Consider the following 15757-nt stretch of genomic DNA (forward strand, 5'->3'; position numbering starts at 1 on the left):
AGAAGTTAAAACAGTCTCAGAGAAAAAACTTGCTTGACCTAGCTTCGGCAAGATCCCAACAACCAAGACAAGCAACTATGGCCAAGGATTGGGGTAATACGTTTCAGGACTCAAGATTGATCAATCAGTGGTTATGAGATGGCTGGTAGCTTCTAAGGGAGCAACATGTGTAAAATGATGGGTGAACAAACAAATAAATAGACTTCTGCTACATATGCTCTCTTTCCTATGATGTCCAAAAATTTGTACTACTTGGCTAACAATGGCCTAACACACACCTATTTTATTGTTCTAGTAGTTTTAGAAACTGAAACTTGTGACTTAAACATTCTGAAATACCTAGAAGGATGAAATTGAGCAGCTTACTAAACTTCTTTGGGCTTCTGCATCTGCATCTTGACAGTGAAAGTGTTAGAATCAATGGTCTCTAAAGACCCCAGTATGAAAGCATTATTATTTTAGGAGTTACATATTCACTGATCAATGAATAAGAATTCACTCAACAGCCATGCATTTAATAGATGTTTGTGAATTCCTACTATGTACAATACATTACGCTAGGTATCATGAGAATGATTTTAATCAATTCTTTGTCAGGAAATTAATCTTTTCCCTTGAAATCTTGCTTATACTTCTAAAATGCATACTAAGTTTTATTAATACTGTAGTAAAGGCAAACTTTAGTACAATTCTGATTTTTTAAAATTCTTAAATTTTAAATTAGTGCTGTAATGTTTTTCTATACAGACATCACGCAATATTGAATTTTGAGGAAGAATCAACAGAAATGATGAAGGAAACTGTGATATTGTTAGACTTTGGAATCACAAAACATTAAATAATTGTGTTTACATAGTAAAGAGTTTGTTTTTATGCCATGTAAGATCCTATAAGATTCCACTGGGACTAACCTCACTCAAAAGCAGTTTACAATTTTTACATTTAGTAAAGAGTTTGACAAACTTTTCAGTTTTATATCCATATCTGATTACTCTTGTCAGATATGCTGTGACTACTAGAATCATTAAAAAAAAAAAAAAAAAAGCAACTAGGCCTAGAACCCAGCGCTTGCCTGTTAATTACTGTTATATGGCAAGATTTACGTAACTTTCTTAGTCATACGGTTAATGAACTTTGATTTAGAACTGGGTGACTTGGCAAATTTCCTGTAAAGATATAATAATACTTGGACTGTTAAGTGTAAATAAAGGCCTGAATGAATGTAAATTTACCATATTCACCTATACTAAACAACCTCTTATTCACCATATTTTTGAATATGAAGGTATGTAGAGAGGAGAACAAATTTTATATAATATTTTGTTAGCATGATTTATAACTTTTAAATATTTAAATATATGGTATTTGTTCCATACTGTACCATTAGTACATAGATGTCAGGGATGAACCCCTTGGCCGTATTTTCTGCCATGTTCTCTCCACTTTCTGCTGTAGTCCTTCATGGTTGCTTCCTGTTCCCCAGCATGCCCAGCTCTTTTTGTATACTGGAGTCTTTGCCCTTGTTGTTTCCCCTTCCTGGAATGCCTTTTCTCTTTTGCTGCCTGGTAGAATCTCTCCCATCCTTCAAAACTCAATTCGAATGTTTTTTCCCTTGGGAGCCTACCTGATCAGTTGATCTTTTCCTCTTCTGTGATCCCACAGACACTTTTAATTATATAGATTATATCACCTACAACAGTGAGATTTTGAAAACAAGCTCTGATTATGTTATTCCCATTTACTTTATGATAAAGTCCAAAATCCTTAGTGAGACTTGTAAGGTTCCCCACCCCATTAAAATCCACATACTTAATTCTTCAGCCACATCTCCCACTCTGATCAGACTAGTCTGCCTGAGAATCTCCTCCCCAACTTTATGCACATGTTGTTCTCTTTGCCTTGGACATTATTTTCTACCCTCTTGGTGAATCTCTACTCACCTCTTAAGTTTTAGCTAAAATTTTACTTTCTTAGAGAGACTTTCCATGACCCTTAGATTAGGTTAGTTCTCCATGATTTAAGTACCCAAAGTACTCTATACACTAAAATGGTGTATCTGATGCTGTCTTTTCCATTAGATTTCATGAATATGCTTACCTTGTTCAGTTATATTTCTGTTAATCAAGCATGTGTCAGGTATTTCAAAGGCTTTGCTAAATATTTCCTTTGATAGAATGAATGCAAGGATAAATTCAAGCCTTCATTTTGAGAGAAACTTTCTCACCCACCTCACTCTTTCTGTGTCTATATAATGCCAGACATGGAGTGGGCACTCAATGATATCATTATATTTCATTTTCATAAACATGTTTTCTTTATTTATAACTTATTTGCAATGGAATGCTCAGAATTTTTCAGGTAAAGTTATTCCAATTATATCCTTTTAAGTACTTGACTATTTTCTATAAATACCTTGTTGAATATTAAGAAAGTTTTTCAGACCTCCTGGTGAATCCTTCTCAAACACGTTTGTTTTTTCCTCTTACTGTGCCTGATCTACAAAATTTGGAGACTTCTCCCCATCTAGGCCTCTATTTAGCTCCTTTCTCTCCTTAAGGTGATCTCATCCAGTCTTGTTGGCTGATGGCTCTCAGACTTGATGTGTATGTACTGGAAATTCCAGATTGATATGACCTAATTATCTTCTTGACATCCTTATTGGAATGGCTGTTAAGTATCTTAAACGTGACATGTCCTAAACAGAGTTTAAGTATTTTTTTATTTCTTGACAATAACACATTCTTATTCCCTTAGAAAGAAATGGATGATCTTTGGTCACAGTAAACAGTAACAGCAGATCAGATGTTATACCCATCCCAGTGGATCAGTGACAACTTCCTACTAGGACTTACACCTTTAAAAGCCAGCCCAGCAGCAACAGCCTAACTTCAATGACCATACTCTGGGCTATAGGTCAGTCAATCCCTAAATGCTCCCACTTGTGATATTCCACCATTTCCTGAACTACTTGATCTTGGAAACCCCAAATGATAGTGGTTTGTTTTCTTCAGAGGCTTCACCTGGAAACAAAGCTCTTTTTTGCTTAACAAACACGAGAGTCCAATTTTGCTTTCACTTGTTTAATGGAGGCCTCTTCATTTTACACCCTTCAATCATGATACTTTCCCAGTTTTCTTCATCCCATTATGGAATCATCATCTTTGATTCTTCTCTTTAGCTTGCATAGCACATCTTACATATCAGTAACTTCTGGCAACCGTACCTTCAAAATTTGTTCTGAATCTATCCAGTAGAGCATAATGGTTAAGTGTATGAATTGAAGCCAAACTACCAGCTTTTCTACTTACTACACAAGTCACTTAAGCTTTTTGTACTTTAACATCATAACAGTACCTAATAACAGTACCTACTTCATATGATTAGTGGGAGGATGAAATAAACCAATGCACACAAAGTACAGAGAACAGTGCCTGGCACATAATAAATGTCATATACACATTAGCTATTATCATTGTGATTACCACACTCATCCAAGCTACTATTATCTCTGCAATAACCTCTTAATTAGTGTACCTGCTTCCACCATTGTCTGGCCAAAATCCAATTTCCTCGTCGTAGCTAGAATGATCTATTTAGAAAATCAACTTTATTAAAGTATAATTTACATACAAAAATGTATCCATTTTCAGCATACATTTCTGTAAATTTTGAAAACTTATACACCCATGTAACTATAATCACAGTCAAGGTATAGAACATTTCCATTATGTCAAATAGTTCCCTAGTATCCCCTTTTAGTCAGTTCTCCTTTCCCAACCACATACCTGGGCAACCACTAATCTAATTTCTGCCAGTGTATTAGTTTATACTTACTAGAATTTCAAAAATGGAATTGTACATTATGTTTTTTGGTGTTTTGTTTGTTTTGTTTTTGGTGTCTGGTTCCTTTCAGTCAGCATGTTTTTGAGATTCATCCATATTGTTGCATATTGTTCACTACTATTTATTGTTGAATAGAATTTCACTGGATGAATAAACTACAATTTGCTTATCCATTTACCAGTAGAAGAACATTTATTTTTTCCTCCTACTTTTTGGTTATTATGAATAAGACTGCAATAAACATTTGTGTAAACTCTGAGTGGACAATAAAAAAATTGTTTAAAGTATTTGACTTTTATTAATAACACATTTTTAACAAGTCTTTTAGTGCACATGTGCACATATTATTTTGGGGTATATAATTAGGAATGGCATTTCTGGGTCATTGGGTATACATATGTTCAACTAGAGTAGATAATGCTCAAGGGTTTTTTGAAGTTTATTGCCCATATTTGATGAAAGATATGAATCTACATATCCAAGAAGATCAAACCTTAAATAGAATAAATTCAGAGATTTATGCTGAGAAACATACAAGAAATTTTTCAATAAGATTAAGAGCTGATTTCTCATCAGAAACCACAAAAGCCAGAAGGCAGTGGGATGATTTAATCAAAATGATGAAAGAAGAAAACCTGCTGATTAAGAATTCTATGTATCAGCAGTCCCCAACCTTTTTGGCACCAGGGACTGGTTTTGTGGAAGACAAGTTTTCCACAGACAGTGGGAGGGGATGGTTCAGGCAGTAGTGTGAGCAATGGTTCAGGCTGTAATGTGAGCGAGGGGTGTGTAGCAGATGAAGCTTTGCTTCCTCACCTCCTGCTGTGCAGCCCAGTTCCTAACAGGACGAGGACGAGTACCAGTCCATGGCCCAGGGGTTGGGGACCCCTGATATATAGGGCAAAAGTATCCTGAGGAAGTGGAAACAACCCAAATGTCCATCAACTGATGAATAGATAAACAAAATGTGATTTAGCCACACAGTGGAATATTATTCAGCCATAAAAAGTAATGAAGTACTGTTATATGCTATAACATAAATGAACTTTAAAACCACTATGCTAAGTTAAAGAATCTAGACACAAAGGCCATGTATTTTATGATTCCATTTATATGAAATGTCTAGCATAAGTAAGACCATGGTGATAGAAAGTAGCCTAGTCATTACCAGGGGCTTAGGGGAGGGAAGAAGAAATAGAAAGTGATTACTTAATGGGTGTAGGATTTCTTTCTGGGGTGATGAAATGTTCTAGTGTTAGATAATGATGATGGTTGCACAACATTGTGAATGTACTAAAAGACATTGAATTGGATTAGTTGCATTCTACATTATAAAGAATCAATTGAAAAGAATATGTCTTCAGTGGTAGGATTTTTAAGACCATGGCACCTGGAGTTAATTCTAGCAACAAGGTTTTTCTAATCTCAAATATTACCACATGGCTGCCTACTTAATGTATAGTTAAGGCTTTACACTTTAAAATATTTAAACTGGTAAATTTATATTATGTGAATTTTAACTCAATTTTTTAAATTAATGATAGTATTCAATTATAAATTAAAGAATAAAATAAATATTTCTGAGTCCATGTGATATGAATAAAAATAGGGGGAAAGGAGAAAGGATAAATCTTATTTAAAGCATTGCAATGAATAAATATAGAAAGAATGAAAAAATGGAAATCACCATTAGAACATCATGGTAATATTATTGCAGGCAAACCTGTCTTTTCACGTGCTTATTTACACCTGTATATCTTCTTTGGTGATCTATTTCTGAATAGATCTGTTCAGATTCTATTGCTCACTTTTTACTGAGTTGTTTATATTTTTAATGTTGAGTTATAAGTTCTTTATTGGATATGTTAAAATATTTTTTTCCCCAGGGTATCTTTTTCAGAGCAAAATTTTTCATTTTTTTAAAGTTGAGTATCAAATTTTTTTAATAGATCATGCTTTCGGTTCATATCTAAAAACTCATCTCCAAACCAAAAGCGTATAGATTTTCTAATTGCTTTCTACTAGAAATTTTATAGTTTTATGTTTTATATTTAGATCTATGATCCATTTTTGAGAATTTTTGTATGAGGTCTTAGATATGTATTACAAATATTATTACTTTTTTTGCCTATGGACGTCCAATTTTTTCAGCATTATTTGTTGAATTGGTACTTTCTCATTTAAATTGCCTTTTCATTTTTTGTCAAAAATCAGTTGACTATATTTGTGTAGGCCTATTTCTGGACCCTTTATTCTGTTACACTTATCTATGTGTCTATCTTTTTCCCAATACCACACACTCCTTTGATTACTGTAGTTTTATTGATTGATTGGTTGACTGTGGATCAGTTCCTTTTCTCCCTCTAGCTTTATTGAGGCATGATTGGCAAACAGAGTTGTAAGAGATATTCATTTAAAAAATCTAAAATCTAAATATATTGTATATATAAATTTAAATTGTGTAATTTAATATATATATGTTAATTAGATATATTTATATATTGTAACCTGATTGCCATTGTAGCAATAATTAGCACCTCTATTATGTTATATAATTATTCTTTGTCTTTAGTAGTTGGAATAATTAAATTCTAGACTCTTAGCAAGTTTGATGATTATAATACAATATTCACTATACTGCATATTAGATCTCTGGGGTTTATTTACTACTTGTTTTAAGTTTTTACCCTTAAACAACATCTGTCCTGTCCCCCTAACACCACCCTTTAATAACCACAATTTTATTCTCTGTTTTTACAGTTTTGGCTTGTTTAAATTCCACATATAAGTGATATCATACAGTACTTGTCATTCTCTGATTTATCTCACTTAGCATAATATTCTCATGGTCCATCCATGTTGTTACAAATGACAAGATAGTTCTAGTTTTATTTTTTTGAGGAAATTCCCTTTTCTCCACAACCTTGCCAACAGTTATTATTTGTATACTTTTTGCTGATAGTCATTCTGACAGGTGTGAGGTGATATCTCATAGTGGTTTTGATTTGCATTTTTCCAGTGATTAGCAGCGTTGGTCATCTTTTCATGTGCCTGTTGACCACTTGTATATATTCTTTGGAAAACATGTCTATTCAGGTTTTATGCCCATTTTTAAATTGGATTGTTTTTTTGATATTGAGTTGTAGAGCTGTTTATATATTTTGGTTATTAACTCCTCATTGGTCATATCACTTGCAAATATTTTTCTCTCATTCAGTAGGTTGTCTTTTCATTTGGTGAGGAGTTTCTTTTGCTGTGCAAAAGCTTTTAAGCTTAGTTAGGTCCCATTTGTTTACTTTTGCTTTTTTTGCTTTTTTTAGGAGACAGATCTAAAAAAAAATAATTGCTGCAATTTTTGTCAAAGAGTGTTCTGCCTCTGTTCTCTTCTAGGAGTTTCATAGTTTCAGGCTTTATTACATTCAGATCTTTAATCCATTTTGAGTTTATTTTTGGATATGATGTTCTAATCTCATTCTTTTACAGATAGCTGTCCAGTTTTCCCATCACCACTTATTGAAGAGATTGTCTTTTCTCCACTGTATGTTCTTGTCTCCTTTGTTATAGATTAATTGACCATAAGTGTGTGGGTTTATTTTGGGGCTCTCTATTATGTTCCATTGATCTATGTGTCTGTTTTTGTGCAATACCATTCTGTTTTGATTACTGTAGCTTTGTAGTATAGTCAGAAGGAAGGGAGCATGATACCTCCAGCTTTGTTCTCTTTTCTCAAGATTTCTTTGAAATTTCAGGGTCTTTTGTGGTTCCATATAAATTTTAGGATTATTTCTTCTAGTTCTGTGAAAAATATCGTGGTATTTTGATAGGGATTGCATTAAACCTGTATATGCTTTGAGTAGTATGGACATTTTAACAGTGCTAATACTTCCAATCCATGAACACAGGATATCATCTTCAATTTCCTTCATCAGTGTTTAATAGTTTTCAGAGTATTAGTCTTTCACCTCCTTGATTAAATTTACTTCTAAATATTCTATTCTTTAAAAAAATTTTTATTGAAGTATAGTTGATTTACAATGTTGTGTTTCTATTCTTCTTGATGAAATTTTAAATGGGATTTTTTTTTTGCTTTCTTTTTCTAAGGATAATTTTCTTTATTTCTTCTTCAGATGTTTCATTCTTAGTGTATAGAAATGCAACTGATTTCTGTATGTTTATTTTGTATCCTGCAACTTGACTGAAATTTTTGATTAGTGCCAACAGTTTTTGGTTGAGTCTTTGGGATTTTCTATGTACAGAATCATATCATCTGCAAATAACAACAGTTTTACTTCTTTCTTCCTGATTTTGATACATTTTATTTATTTTGTCAAATTGCTCTAGCTAAGACTTCCAGTAAAATATTGAATAGGAGTGGGCATCCTTGTTTTGTTCTTGATCTTAGGGGAAAAGCTTCCCATTTTTCTCCATTGAGTGTAAATATTAGGTGTAGGCTTCTCATACATGGCCTTATTATATTGAGGTATGTTCCTTCTATACTCAGTCTGCCGAGGGTTTTTATCGTGAAAGAATGTTGTATTTTGTCAAATGCTTTTTCTGCATCTATTGAGATAATCATGTGATTTTTATCTTTCATTTTACCAATGTGATATATTACATTTATTGATTAATGTGTGTTAAACCATCCTTGTACACCAGGGATAGATCTCACTTTGTCGTGATTAATAATCCTTTTTATGTGTTCTTGAATTGGGTTTGCTAATATTTTGGGAATTTTTGCAATCTATATTAATCAGGGATATTGGTCTGTAGTTTTTATTTCTTGTGGTGTCCTTATCTGTCTTTGGTGTCAGCATAATGCTGGCCTCATAGAGTGAGTTTGGAAGTATTCCCTCTTCCTCAATTTTTTGGAAGAGTTTGAGAAGGATTGGTGTTAATTCTTCTTTGAATGTTTGGAAGAATTAATCAGTGAAGCCATCTGGTCCTGGAGTTTTCTGTGTTGGGAGGTTGATTACTGATTTAATCTCTTTACTAGTTATCATTCTGTTCAAATTTTCTATTTCTTCCTGATTCAGTCTTGGCAGGTTATGTGCTTTTAGAATTTTATCTAATTTGGTGGCATATAATTGTTCATAATAGTCTCTTTGAGCCTATGAATTTCTATAGTATCAGTTTTCATGTTTTCTTTTTCATTTCTAATTTTATATGTGTTTTCTCTCTCTTTTTTTCTCAGTCTAGCTAAAGGTTTGTCAATTTTGTTTATCTTTTTGAAGAACAAGCTCTTGCTTTTATTAATCCTTTCTATTGTTTTACTGGTCTCTCATTTATTTCCATTCTGATCTTTATGACTTCCTTTTTTTCTGCTAATGTTGGGCTTAATTTGTTCTTCTTTTTCTTGTTCCTTGAAGTGTAAAGTTAGGTTGTTTATTTGAGATCTTTCTAATTCTTAATATTATATGTATTTATTGCTATAAACTTTCCTTTCAGAATTGCTTTTGCTGCATCTCATAATTTTGATATGTTTTATTTCCATTTTCATTTGTTTTGAGATAATTTTTTATTTCTCTATTGATTTCTTCTTTTACCCATTGGTTGTTCAGAAGGGTATTGTTTAATTTCCACATATTTGTGGGTTTTCCAGCTTTCCTCTTGTTGATAACTTCTAGTTTCATACCATTGTGGTCAGAAAATATAGTTGGTATGATTTCAGTCTTCTTAAATTTACAAAGATTTGTTTTGTGTTCTATCACATGTTCTATCTTGACAATGTTCTGTGTGCACTCAAGGAGAATGTATCAATATATTCTAGTGCTGTTGGGTGGAATGTTCTATATATGTCTGTTAAGTCCATTTGTTCTGGAGTATGGTTCAATTTCAATGTTTCTTTGTTCATTTTCTGTTTGGATGGTCTATTCATTGCTGACAGTGGGGTTTTGAAGTGTCCTACTATTGTATTGTCCTATTATTGTATTGTTGTCTCTTTCTCCCTTTAGATCTGTTAGTATTTTCTTAATATCTTTTAGTACTCTGATACTGGGTGCATATATATTTACAATTCTTGTATTTCATGATGTTTTGACCCTTTTATTATTGTATAATGACCTTCTTTGTTTCTTATTACCATTTTTGGCTTGAAGTCTATTTTGTCTGATATAATTTTGGCTATACTCACCTTCATTTTGCTTGCACTTTAAAAGATATCCTCTTTTATCTCTTCACTTTAAGCCTATAAGTATCTTTAGAGCTGAAATGAGTCTCTTGGAGGCAGCATATAGTTGGTCTTATTTTTTTATTCATCCAGCCACTCTGTGCCTTTTGATTGGTGAATTCAATCCACTTATATTTATTGTGATTATTGATATGTAAGGACTTACTACTGTGATTATGTTGCTTGCTTCTGATTTTGTAAAATTGTGATATATCATGATGATTTAAAATATGTATGTTTTGTGAAAGAATTCTCCTCATCTAGTTAATTAACACATCCATTACCTCATATACTTATCTTTTTGTGTGTGAGAAATTTATGTTGTACACTCTTAGCAAATTCCAATTACACAACAGTGTTATTTATTATATTTATAATGTTATATATTAGATCCTCAGACCCTACTCATTTTATAGCTGAAAATTTGTACCCTTCTACCTGCCTTTCCATATTTACCACACTTCCCACCCCCCCACCAGCTCCTGGCAACCACTTTTCTACTCTCTGTTTCTATGACTTTGACTTTTAAAAATTTAGATTCCACATACAAGTAATACCATGCAGTATTTGTCTTTCTCTGGCTGGCTTATTTCACTTAGCATAATGCCCTCAGGGTCCATCTGTGTTGTCACAAATGACAGCATTTCATCCTTTCTTATGACTGAATACTATCCATTGTACATACCTTCCACATCTTCTTTATCCATTCATCTGTTGACACACACGTTGTTTATATATCTTGGTTATTATGAATAATGCTGCAATGAACATGGTGGTACATATATCTTTTTGAGTTAATGTTTTCATTTCCTTTGGATAAATACCCAGAAGTGGAATTGCTGGATCATATGACAATTCTATATTTAATTTTTTGAGGAAACTCCATACTGGTTCCATAGTGTCTGCACCACCCTCAACAGTTCACAAGGGCTCCCTTTTATCCATATCACTGCCAACACTTCTTATCCCTTGTCTTTTTGATGATAGCATTCTAACAGGTATGGGATGTTATCTTATTGTGGTTTTGATTTGCATTTCCCTGGTAGTTAGTGATGTTGAGCACTTTTTCACGTACCTGTTGGTCATTCGTATGTCTTCTTTTGAAAATGTCTATTCAGTTCCTCTACTCATTTTTAAATTGAATTTTTTCTATTGATCTATATGGCTTATTTATATATTTTGGATGTTAACCCCTTATCAAATATATGATTTACAAATATTTTCTCCCACTCAGTAGTTTTTTTTTTTGTTTTTTTCCACTCAGTAGTTTGACCTTTCATTTTGCTGATGGTTTCCTTTGCTCTGCAGAGACTTTTTGGTTTGACATAGTTCCACTTGTTTATTTTTGCTTTTGCTGCCTTTGCTTTTGGTGTCAAATCCAAAACATCACTACAAATACCAATATTAAAGAACTTCCTATATTTTATTCTAGTTTTATAGTTTCAGGTTTTAATTTAAGTCTTTAATTTATTTTGTGTTGATTTTTATGTATGGTGAAAGATAGTCATCCAGTTTCATTCTTTTGCATGTGGCTGTCCAGTTTTCCCAACACCATTTATTGAAGAGACTATCCTCTCCCCATTTTATATTCTTGGCCTCATTGTCATAAATTAATTGAACATATATCCATGGGTTTATTTGGAGTCCTTCTATTCATTGCTTTGATCTATGTGTCTGTTTTTATGCCAATGCCAAACTGTTTTGATTACTATAGCTTTGAATGTAGTTTGAAGTCAGAAAATGTGATGTCTCCAGCTTTGTTCTTCTTTCTCAAGATTGCTTTGTTTATTTGGGGTCTCTTTGTGGTTCATACAAATTTTAGAACTTTCCCCTCCTATTTCTGGTAAAAAAAAAATGCCACTGGAATTTTGATAGGGATTGTACTGAATTGCTTTGGGTAGTATGAACATTTTAACTATATTAACTCTTCCAGTCCATTAGCATGGAATATTTTTCCATTTATTTGTGTCTTCTTCAATTTCATCAATGTCTTATAGTTTTCAGTCTACTGTTGTTTTATATTGTAGTAGGTCTTGAAATCAGACAATGTGAGTCCTCCAACTTTCTTATTTTTTAGAAAAAAGAAATTGGTTACTCTAGTTACTTGCAATTTCCACATAAGTTTTAGGATTGTCTTCTCACTTTCTACCAAAAAACCTGGTGAGATTTTGTCAAACTTACTGGTAATTTTTAGGAAAATTATCATCTTAGCAATATTGAGTCTTCTGGCATAAATATGATTTAGTGCTCTATTTATTTAGGTCTTCTCTAACTTCTCGTAGCATGTTTTGTAGTTTGCAGTGTACAAGTTTTTTTTACAGTTGTTATATTATTTCTGTATTTCATATTTTGATATTGTTATAAATGGCATTTTAAAAGTTTTTCAATTTTTTTGCTAGTGTATAGAAGTATGATTGATATTTTTGAAAATTGTTATTGTATAATGCAACCTTGCTAAAATCACATATTAGTTTTATAGCTGTTTTGTAGAAGAGGTTGGATTTTCCACATAGATGATCATGTCATTTGCAAACAAGGAGACTTTTACTTCTTTTCTAGTCTCAATGACTTTTATTTCTTTTCTCAGGTTATTGCACTACTAGAATCTCCAGAGGAACATTGAATAGAAGAGGGAAGGTTGATTTGAATTGCCAAATCAACATTACTATAAGTGAAAATCCATACTGATGTTTTTATAAACCTTCCAGATGATTTTAATATTTACCCAGTATGGAGATATATTAACATACACAAAATTTCATTACTGTTGAGATATACTAATCTGCTTCACTGTCTCCTCATGCACTTGGTTTCAGTTCCTTGGACATGCCAAGTTTATTACCATATTAGAAATAGGGGTAATGTTTGATATAGGGAGCCACAAGATGAGCAGGAATCACGCTCTGTTTCTTGCTTTTGTTTCTGTCATCATGTTAGCATTCATCTTCCAGACTGACTTTCTCCACAAATCAAGAACCTTGGCTGCTGACAGTTCTAGGCTCATGTCTTTCCAGCTTCACCACCTGAGAAAAAAGAGCTTATTATCACCTACCTCAGCTTAAACAAACATGGCAAGGGACTCTGGTTGCATTGGCTTAAGCCATGTGCTCACCCGCTGAACCAATCTGTGTGGCCAGGGTGTTAGGACTTTGTGACTGGCATGTCCAGTGTTAGGTGCCATGGCAGGGGAGGAAAGGTCCTAAATCACTCGTTTAGGCTACATGTTAGAGTAGGGAATGAGGCAAGGGGAGCAATGGTGCTCCATAAGGAAGGTGAGTGATAACAACATGGCCAAGTGTTAAATCACTGGGAACTTAGGCATTTCCTTGGTTTATGTCTTATACAGTTCTCAAGAGGTTCTTTCATGATGTTTCATGTATGAGATGTTAATACTTATTATTTTGAGGATATGAAGTAGAATAAGCTCAAAAGAAGTGTTATACTGTTCAGTACTCAGTCATGTCCATCCCTGCCAGGCCTTTCTTGTCAGCTTAACACACCTTCCTTGGTTGAGTGTACTGGCACTGCTGGACCTCTGCTGATGGTCTCTCTTTTAGCATCTTTTATAGGTTTCCCTACCTCATGGAGGGCTAAGAACTTTGCTTCCACACAAGGAATATTTGAAATGTTAGATTCCAGAGGATATGCACACAATAGCACTTAATAAATATTTGTCATATTGAATTGAACCTGAAGAAATGAATTTACCAATAGGAAGTAGATAATGAAGGAGGCGAAGAGGGAGTCCAAGGTAAGCCATAGGGGAGCTTTGCACAGGCAGGTAAGCTTGAACACAGTGTTCTAAAAATCACTTCAAGTAAATAGCTGCTTTACACCTGCATGAACCTGCAAGAGATTTTCTATGACAGCAACCAGGTGAAGAGTTTATTAGCATCTCCCCTTCACTGGGCCACATTCTGTTGCCAAGAATACTGATGCTACCCTCCACTTGAACTGTAGTAAACAACAATTTACCACTCATATTTTAGGAATGTGAATGTTGCAACAACAAAATACTCATTGACAGACATTAATCACTTTCTGAGCCAAGAAGGATAAAAACTACACAGAAATGGGCTTCCCTGGTGGTGCAGTGGTTGAGAGCCCACCTGCCAATGCAGGGGACACGGGTTCGTGCCCCGGTCCGGGAAGGTCCCACATGCCGCGGAGCGGCTGGGCCCGTGAGCCATGGCTGCTGAGTCTGCGCGTCCGGAGCCTGTGCTCTCCAACAGGAGAGGCCACAACAGTGAGAGGCCCATGTACCATAAAAAAAAAAACCAAAAACCAAAAAACAAAACAAAAAAAACCTACACAGAAACAATAGAACCCAAATAACAGATGGGACTGAGGGGTGTTCAGGACCTCATTGAGACACCTGTGATCATGCTGTAGACAGGCTTTCCTAATTAATTTCTCAAAGTAAACTAAAGCAAGCACATATAACCTTTGTATTCCTAGTGCCTAACACTGCATTGGCAGAGTTAAAAGCTGATTTGGTAATGAAGGCTTTCTTCTTACCATCTGACTGTAATTAAATGACTAATTTGTCTTTCCCTCAACACCAGATTATAAATTCTGTGAGGGCCGGGATCACATTTGACTTGTTTACCCTCATTGCTCAAGGTCCAGTGCACATAAGTAGATGCTTAGCAAATATTGTTGACATGAAAATGAAATGATAGGAAATCAGGAGAGAACAGAATGATTGAGCTTCTACTGTGTGCGACGCATTTTGATAGGTGCTTATGCATTACAGTAGGTACCTCACTTTTATTCCCCATGACAACTCTGGTAGATATAAATTAATATCATAATTTTACAGTTAAAACTGGGAAGGACAGGGCTTCCCTGGTGGCGCAGTGGTTGGGAGTCTGCCTGCGGATGCAGGGGGCGCGGGTTCGTGCCCCGGTCCAGGGGGATCCCGCGTGCCACGGAGCGGCTGGGCCCGTGGGCCGTGGCCGTTGGGCCTGCGCGTCCGGAGCCTGTGCTCCGCAGTGGGAGAGGCCGCAGCGGTGAGAGGCCCGCGTACAGAAAAAAAAAAAAAAAAAAAACTGGGAAGGACAACTTAGAGTGTTGAGTATTAACTATTTGCTGGGCCCTACGCTAGGAAATTTACATATATTATCCATATGTAGATCTTCAAAATACCCTGGAGTATTTTTCTCCATATCTTACAAATTTACAGAAAAAAACTGGCATGTAGTTAATAAAAGTGATGCTAATATTTAGATCCATATCTTCTGATTACAAATTGAGTACAAATAATTAAATGTTCACTGAATGAATTAAGGGATTAGTGGTTCTTATTAATTAATTTATTGATTCATAGATATCTATTTGCCCATAAAACTCTTATGAAAAGCAACTTTGCCAGTAGCACTTATTGTAAACAAAAATAATTTTAAGATCATTTTTCACCTGAAAAATCAAAATTTGTGCTTGAAAATCTCTTCTAAAATGTACTTCATCCTCTACTTACAGCTTGTATCACATTTAAATTATCTCTGACATAATTATTAAATCATAATCCAAGAAAACTCTTCATAAGATCTTTAAATAATACACTCAAGTATTTAAGAAGTCTCATTTTTATATATATCTTGTTGAAACTCATTTTATCTCCTTTTTTAATGGAAAATGCAATAAAAAGATTTTTAATATCTTATCCCTTATTTTACTGAATAGAATCCTGCCTTTATGTTCAGTGTTATTCTGTAAATAAATCTGGACTTTTAAAGACTAATTTTA

General features: G+C 34.1%; 1 pseudogene across 1 annotated transcript in view; it reads left to right on the forward strand.

Annotated features, from left to right (window-relative positions):
- Positions 1-15757, forward strand: part of LOC115801810 (HIG1 domain family member 1A, mitochondrial pseudogene) — a 135174-nt pseudogene that overhangs the window by 85517 nt on the left and 33900 nt on the right. Inside the window, exon 3 of the transcript XR_016394821.1 lies at positions 1-15757. This exon is cut by the window's right edge and continues 33900 nt beyond it. The product of XR_016394821.1 is annotated as an HIG1 domain family member 1A, mitochondrial pseudogene (transcript).

Source organism: Delphinapterus leucas, chromosome 1 (assembly GCF_059928025.1).
Source record: "Delphinapterus leucas isolate spDelLeu-1000000601 "Yukka" chromosome 1, BTC_Dleu_Yukka2, whole genome shotgun sequence".
NCBI lineage: Eukaryota > Metazoa > Chordata > Mammalia > Artiodactyla > Monodontidae > Delphinapterus > Delphinapterus leucas.